Source organism: Octopus bimaculoides, chromosome 1, assembly GCF_046866305.1.
Source record: "Octopus bimaculoides isolate indiv1 chromosome 1, ASM4686630v1, whole genome shotgun sequence".
Lineage (NCBI taxonomy): Eukaryota > Metazoa > Mollusca > Cephalopoda > Octopoda > Octopodidae > Octopus > Octopus bimaculoides.
The window spans coordinates 184,796,280-184,805,167 of NC_142928.1; positions in this window are offsets into that span (position 1 = coordinate 184,796,280).

An 8,888-nucleotide genomic window follows, 5' to 3' on the forward strand; every position below is an offset into this window, starting at 1 on the left:
TATAAATATATATATATATATATATATATATATATATATATATATATATATATATATGTATGTGTGTGTGTGTGTGTGTGTGTGTGTCTGTGTGTGTGTGTGTGTGTGTGTGTCTGTGTGTGTGTGTGTGTGTGTGTGTGTATATACAATAGAATCTCGGTGTCTTTCTCATATTCACCTAGTGTCTTCCTTCCCTCATACATTCACAACGCCAACCATTCTTTCCGTTTATTTAACTCTTTCTCCTTCCCTGCTGACCCCTCTCGACATCAAATAAAGTGTCTTGCTCAAGAACACAACACACAACCCGGTCCAGTTATCAAACTCACAACCTCACGGTCGTAAGCTCGACGTTCTAACCACTGAGCCATGCACCTTCATGACCAAAATATATTAACAGATTGCATGATGCTATTCCAAAGACAAGCAATCCTGGTTTGCCAATGGGCTCTTAGCAGCATGTCATTCTAGTACAAAAAATGAAAAAATAAAATAAACCATTGACATTAATTTCTCTTGTATGGAATTTCAGTATGGTAAAACCTGATGACAATACTTTCGTGAGGAACTTCCACAGACAAACACTTAAACCTTGAACAACTTCAGAATCCAATAGAACTTTGATCTGAATCAAGAACAAAGACTACCTTCGGAGTTTCCCCTATACGGTGATCCTTCACAACGAAGTTCTTTTTGTGCTAAAACACTTTCTAGACCTTCGTCCAGACCCTCAACGCAACACCTCCACACTTCGTTTGGCTGAACTTATCCTACTCCTCAAATGCTTTTCGTTGGTGGCGGAGTCTTACAAACATTTCTCGGGAGTGGCCATGGGAACGAAAGTAGGCCCCCAACTATGCGAACTTGTTCGTTGGCTACGTCGTCTTGAAGAGTCAAAGTAAGCCCATTTTACATCATTTCGTTCCTCCTCCACCTTAATTCGTGCCGGGCTTAATTTTTATTGTCCGTCTCACTTTAAGGCCGATAAAATGATACCTCTGTTGTGGCTAGTCGAAGCCAGTTTTAACCGATTTTACTACTCTACAAGCAAAGGTAATATTTCCCCATGATCACACATATTTTACAAGATTGGAAACAAAACGCTGCTTGCATTTGCAATGACACTCGCTGACAACTATCAAGTGATGTCATGGCCAAGAGACAGTAATATATGCACAAAAACACGCACCTATATATATATATATATGTGTGTGTGTGTGTGTGTGTGTGTGTGTGTGTGTGTGTGTGTGTGTGTGTGTGTGTGTGTGTGTGCGCGTGTGTGTGTATGTGTGTGTGTGTGTGTGTGTGTGTGTGTGTGTGTGTGTGTGTATATTCATCATCATCTAACATCCGTTAGCGGTATTTCGTCTGACGGTACGTCCTGAGTTCAAATTCCGCTGAGGTCGGCTTTGCCTTTCATCCTTTCAGGGTCGATTAAATAAGTACCAGTTACGCACTGGGGTCGATGTAATCGACTTAATCCCTTTGTCTGTCCTTGCTTGTCCCTTCTATGTTTAGCTTCCTATGGACAATAAAGAAATAAATATTATATACTTACCTTTATTATGATTTTTAAAATATAACTATTCCACTATTTTACTCTAATATACATACACACACACACACACACACACACACACACATATATATATATATATATATATATATATATATATATATATATATATATATATATATATATATATATATATAATGATAATAATAGACTCTCCAGTCGTTAGACGACGTATGTGGGTTCGATGTTTTCTTATCGAACAACCACACAGATGATTTGTTTATAGTGATCAAATATTTGCGTAGACATAGGTTCACTCCCTCCATCAGATTGACATTACTTATACAGGTGCAACTGGGTACCACATGTCAGATGTCGAAACGATTGCAGAGCAACGTGAAATGAAGTGCTATGCTCAAGAACACAACGCAACGCCTGGTCTGGGAATCGAACCCAAAACCTCGCAATCGTGAGTGCAGCACCTTAACACACACACACACACACACACACACACACACACACACACACACATTATTTAATATACACAATACATGTTTTTATGTGCTAGTAACAGTTTCCTACGTTGAGAAATACCTCAAGCATATTCATCAGGCACATTTTCTATATGTTTCCTTCACAATTTGTCACGCTTCTTCTCTCATTCAATTTTTAACTTGTTATAATATGTGGTTTGTGCCAGATGAACATGATTGAGGTATTTCTCAACATTTGAAACTATTAGTAGCACATAAAAATATGTATTGTGTTTATTAAATAATATGTGTCTCTCACAGATGGTGTGCTTTTTTTTTTTAACACTTACGTCGCATTTTAACATACATATTTACCAAAATTGCATTAGAATATCTTAAAATACTAAAGGGTAAATTTATTCAAACACCACGGCTTCCAAACGACGTCGGAATCTTGTGCAACTCTTCTGGACAGTCTCCTTGTTTAAATTGGTGAATGCTACCATAATCCTTGCTCACCTGCGTCCCACGCATAATAATTAAGGGGATTGCAGTCTAGGGAGTTAGGTGGCCAGATGTTAGGGGCGATGTGCTCACAGAACTATGACTGGATTCTCCTGTTTGTGTGGCATGGTGCAGAGTCCTGTGTGTGTGTGTGTGTGTGTGTGTGTGTGTGTGCGTGTGTGCGCGCGCGCGCGTGTATGTGATTAGACTACTTAGAAAATTTAGCCAACCATTTGATATCTTCTTGGCGTAAGTGGATGACTATAATGACGTCATCAATAAGGCATAACTCCTCTTTCTTTGAAAACACAAATAAATAACAGCAGTCCACATCGTCTCTGTCTATCCTGATTTCTGTTTGGAAAACCACAAAACTTAGCGTTGGAGGAAATTGTATCACGTGAAAGGATATTCAGGATTGAATTTAGCGGGGGAGTGGATTGAGACAAGCAAAAAAAAGGAAGAAAAAAAGCCCCAAACAATATGCTTACATTCAGATATACAAACAACAACATCGCTCTTGAAGACAAAAAAATAACAATCAGCAAATAAATATCCAATAGAATACAACGGAGTTTAGTTTATTTTACTGTAAAGTAGCAGAGGAAAACTTAATGCTCGAAAAACATTATTATTTACGTCAATGACTGAGATTTCTCTTCCTGTCTCTTTTACAATGGAATGTCAAATGGACAATCTCTCAGCGTTCCTTAATTTCTTTTATTTAATATAACATATAAATACATAACATACATAGACGGAGACGCAATGGCCCAGTGGTTAGGGCAGTGGACTCGCGGTTTCGATTCCCAGACCGGGCGTTGTGAGTGTTTATTGAGCGAAAACACCTAAAGCTCCACGAGGCTCCGGCAGGGGATGGTGGCGAACCCTGCTGTACTCTTTCACCGCAAATTTCTTTCACTCTTTCTTCTTGTTTCTGTTGTACCTGTATTTCAAAGGGCCAGCCTTGTCACACACTGTGTCACACTGAATTTCCCCGAGAACTACGTTAAGGGTACACGTGTCTGTGGAGCGCTCAGCCACTTGCACGTTAATTTCTGGAGCAGGCTGTTCTGTTGATCGTATCAACTGGAACCCTCGTAGTCGTAACCGACGGAGTGCCATGACATGCATACATAGATACTTGCTTGACAGATGACGACGTCGCCTTTGGTCCTTAGGGGTTGTCTTGATGGCGTTGGCAGGCCCTCTCGTGGCTGAAAAGGCCGATTCTGGAGGTACACGTCCGATTACACTGAGAGGAGCGAAGAGGGCTCTGACGAAGATGAGCTCGTCTAGGATTTTGCTGACGTTCCTTGAGCTGTTTCCGCTTTTCTTCGCGAAGTCTAGTCCGCTTATCCTCAAAATGCTGCGTACCAGTTTTGGCCATACCCCTTCAGGTAGTACGGTGTGGGGCCAGTGTTTCAAGTTCACCAGGGGATGTTACAGATCTTCAGGGATTTCTTGAGATGATCTTTATATCGCTTCTTTGGACCTCCATGCGGTCGGCTACCCTCTGCTAACTCCCGCAAAAGGACAATCTTGGGTATACAGGTTTCTGGCATCCTGATAACATGCCCCACCCAGCGCAGTTCACGTTCGAGGATCGTACATTTAATGTTGGTCAATTTCGCTCATCTCAGGATTTCTGTATGTGGGATCTTGTCCTTCCAGGTCAGATGAAGAATGCGCTGGAGACAGCGGATATGAAAGGATTCGAAGAGTTTGACATGACGACGATAAAGTGTCCATGTTTCTGACACAGAGAAGCGTAGAAACCACAATAGCATGATAAACCTCAATTTTCATGGAGAGATTCAGATCACGATTAAGGACCACCCTATACTTGAGACGTTCAAAAGCGGAGGAGGCAAGGTGGATGCGATTCTGAATTTCGTGGTCAATGACCCCATTGCTTGAGATGATGCTACTCAAATAAGTGATTTTCTCGGTGTTCTTTAGCTGGTTGTCTTGGATCGAAAGAGTCACAGGGGGTGAACCATTTTTGGAGCGTTGAAGGATCTCTGTTTTCTTGGTGTTGACCTGGAGTCTATCCTGACGATAGGCGTCGCACACAACGTCTAGGTTCTACTGACGGTTGGCTGGTTCGTGGGCGAGAGCTTCGCAGTCATCGGCATACTGTAATTCGAAGAGAGTGGTGAACCGAGTCTTTGTTAGTGATTTTAGTCTCCTCAAGTTGAAAAGACTGCCATCATGTCAATATCGAATTAGGATTCCATCTTCGGGGTTGAGGTCGTAGCGAGATAGTAAGGTCATAGCCACAAGGAACACAATGAAGAGGACAGGGGCCGGGACACAGCCTTGTTTAACACCGACTTGAACGTTGAAGTAGTCAGACTGATGACCCCCCAATGTCACACGTGCTTGCATGCCGTCATGTAACTGGCGTAGCATGGTAAGAAGCTTAGGAGGGTATCCATACCTCTGCAGGACATTCAATAGTAGTGGGCGGCTAATAGTATCAAAAGCCTTAGTTAGGTCAATAAAGGCAAGCGAGGCATCACGTTGTTGTTCTCGGCACTTCTCTAACAGGAGGCGGGAGACGAAGACGATGTCGATAGTACTACGGTTAGCTCTAAAACCGCATTGAGACTCTGGAAGGATTCCTTCAACGAAGTGGCCAAGAAGTCGAGAGAGCAGGGCATGTGCTAAGACCTTTCCTGCAACATCCAGGATTGAAATACCTCTGCTGTTGTTGCAGTCTGAGCGATCTCCCTTCTTCTTGAAGATGGTTATTATGTCTGCGTGTTTCTAGCGTTGAGGGATCAAGACACTTTTCCAACAGTAGAGGATAATCTGATGAAGACGCTGGACAAGAGCAAGACCACCATATTTATAGATCTCCCCCGACACACCATCTGATCCAGATGATTTCTTGTTTCTTAAGTAGGAGAGAGCTGTACGGATTTCTAGAGGGAGCATTCCGTATCCAGCTCAGGCAGAGGAGGGAGAGGAGGGAGAGGAGGGGATGAGGGAGCTCATCAATCAGTGTAGTGTCTGTAGGATTTATCTTGTTCAGCAAGGAGTTGAAGTGTTCTGCCCATCTGTCACGGATCTGAGTCTTTTCCTTGTAGAGAGTGTTGCCGTCTGAAGATCGTATCAGATTGATATGATTGGAGGACGGACCGTACATGGATTTGGTTGCAGTGTAGAACACGTGGATCTTATCTGCAAAACGTTGAATTTCTACAGCTGTGTTCTTCCACCAAGTGTTCTGAATCTGCCTAAGTCTGCTCTGGCATTCCAAGCGAAGATCTTTCCAATTCTGGAGATGTGCGTTGAACCTGCTCGAGAGGTAGGCATCATGAGCCCGGTTTTTGCTTCTGAGATGAGGGAGGATCTCATCAGCAGATTCATCAAACCAGTCAGGATTGCGACGTCTAGTGTGTCCTAGTTGTTCGGTGGCGACCGAGGATATCAGGGAGATATGTTTGTCCCATATATCAACTAGCTCCTCTTGATTTACCGAGGTAGGATCAGGGTGCGGGAGAGTATCCAATTTGATGGCAAGATGATCTTGAAAGAGGCCACGATTCTCAGGATCATACAATTTCGTGGTGATCAGTCGTTTTGATGCTGTAGACTTTCGGCTAGGGGTCGAACGTTGATTCTAAGCTTAGGGCGGATAAGGTTATGGTTCATCCAACAATCTGCTCCACACATTGCGCGAGTATGGAGGGCATCGCCCATGTCTTAACGACTGACAATGATATAATCTAGGAGATGCCAATTTTGGAACGCGGTTGCATTCATGACGTCTTCCAAATGTCCCGCTGTTGAAAGAGGGCGTTAGTGATGCACAGGTCATACTCGAAGCAGAAGGTGAGTAATCTCTGTCTATTAGCGTTCATCTTCCCTGTGCCGTGAGGACCGAGGATTCCTTACTGGGTGGTATTGTCACACCCAACACGGGAGTTGAAGTCACCCATGAGTACGATCTTGTCCGATCTGGAGATGTTCCGAAACGCAGTATGCAGAGAATCATAGAAGGTCCCCTTTATCACTTCATCAGAGTCGAGAGTTGGTCCATAAACGCTGAGAATTTCATTGTCATCAGGCTTTTCGTGGAAAGGTTGATGTAGTTGTATTAGATATTGTTCTAGTATTCCATCTAACAGTTCTTATTTCTTTATTGCCCACAAGGGGCTAAACATAGAGGGGACAAACAAGGACAGACAAAGGGATTAAGTCGATTGCATCGACCCCAGTGCGTAACTGGTACTTAATTTATCGACCCCGAGAGGATGAAAGGCAAAGTCGACCTCGGCGGAATTTGAACTCAGAACGTAGCGGCAGACGAAATACCGCTAAGCATTTCGCCCGGCGGGGTAACGTTTCTGCCAACTCGCTGCCTTCCATCTAACAGTTCTGTGTACGTAGTTTGCTGGCTTGGGTTAGTGATTTCAGAGTCTTTTTGCCTGCGGGTATAAGTGAGTGTGTGTTATACTGAGCTGACTTTTGATTGATCTGACTATTTTGTCAGTTTCGTTACCAGTTAGTCTTTTATTTTTTAGGATTTCATGTCTCACAGCTCCTAGTTTATTACTGTCCATGTACAGCTTGCTATGCGGGTTTTTGCACCTCCAGATATTGTATGTCTCGTTTTGTGTGGTTGATGTTTCTGGGTTTAGTGTTGAATAATAATAAGCATGCATGACTTCGATATATTCCTCCTTAGTCCATTTCTGTCCTGTATTTCTATTTCTTTGAGATAGGTTTGGTAGTTGATCCTGAGTGTCAGTTTCGGGAATATCCCTGGTTTGATTTGCTACAGGTTCTTGAGGAAGTTGGTCCTGAATTAATGACTTTTCGAGCTCAGTGTCAGAACCTAAGGTCACTTATGAACGCGTTCTTCGAACGACACGAGTTCTAGGGGGTATGTTCATGATTGGCATCAATTCTTCAAGGTTGTGCCCCAGCATGGCGGCAGTCTAATGACTGAAACAAGCAAAAGGTAAAAGAACCCTCGTCTACCTCTTCTAGGACATTCGTCATTACTTGAATTTATCGTTCCCGTTGTTTTTCTGTTTACAAATTCCTTCATATCATCCACATCGTATCCTCATGTGCAGTTTCCAATATTTTTGTGAACTCCAAGCGACTAATAAAGAAAGCATAATTTCTATAGTCGCTGCTTGTAGCTGATGATATTGTTATTCGGGTTGTGTTGCAGGAAACTTTCCTCTAAGCTGAATGGTCAAGGGTTATAATGTGGTCTTGTTCTCTGATGCTGTGTCGCAACCAAAAACTAGGACGCAACTGCTAAATGATATGTTGTCATCGTCTTATAACTGAAATGAAGATCAGAGAAGCTTTAGCCATTTAAAAACTTAAAAACTGTAGGAGCTACTTAGAGACATTGCAAGCTCTTTTCCTGTTGCTGACTAAAGCTATCGCAATGTTGGAAAGTCTTTTGTATCTTCAGAGGTGTTTCCAATATTGCGATACAAGCGTTTCGCCCTAGACTTGTACACTTCGCCTCCGTAGGGCAACGATGAGTGAATTTGCTAGCAGAATAAAATTATGAAAATAAACTCGAGAAGAATCGAATTGACACTTTCCGGCAGCCTCAGAATGATCGGAAGATACACAACAAAATAGCTTTTATGTTTCTAATGAAGAGAAAATATAAATTAAATGAATATAAGTTGAGAAAAAATATCGAGGTTTACTATGAGTAGATCTAAAAGGGGTTAATATGCAGTTTAGTATCGTAAAAAGGCGAATGTAAATAGCGTTCATAAATACAGGCATTGAAAATATTACCAGGGTATGTGGAATGAAGGGATTTGGCTGTTTGATGCAGTATAAAGAGGTGCAGAGAAATGCTGCCTGGTAAAGATCCTTGATCGTACATGCAAAACACGCTAACTCATTATAATGCAGTAGAGATATTACCAAGGACGTATTTGATATACGATAGGTGAGTTTGTTCGTTTAGGAGACATGCGTAATTGAGAAGTTGTGAACGATTCTTTAAATTTTGTTGATTCAACGTTGAGAGCATCGATACACAGACGTTCGAAAAGCTGGTGATGCACACCAAGAAGAAATCTAAGGTGACCATTCGGGTATCTGTATGAGTATATATGTGGCGGACTATATGCGTACGTTCTATGCATCGTTTTCATAATATATAAATATAATGAAATTATGGAATTTCGCAGTCGTCACTTCCGGTTTGTCTCGCAATTTACCATCAATTTTCTTTGGACATGTTAATCTAAAAAGTTTGTTAATAGTATCTTAGTTTTCGTTATATTTCTTTTACCAATGTATCCGCAAACGCTCATGCAGAAATATTTTATGAATTAGCAAAGAAAGACATCGAACGATATTGAAAGTTATAATAATGGTTTATTACAAATTATGAT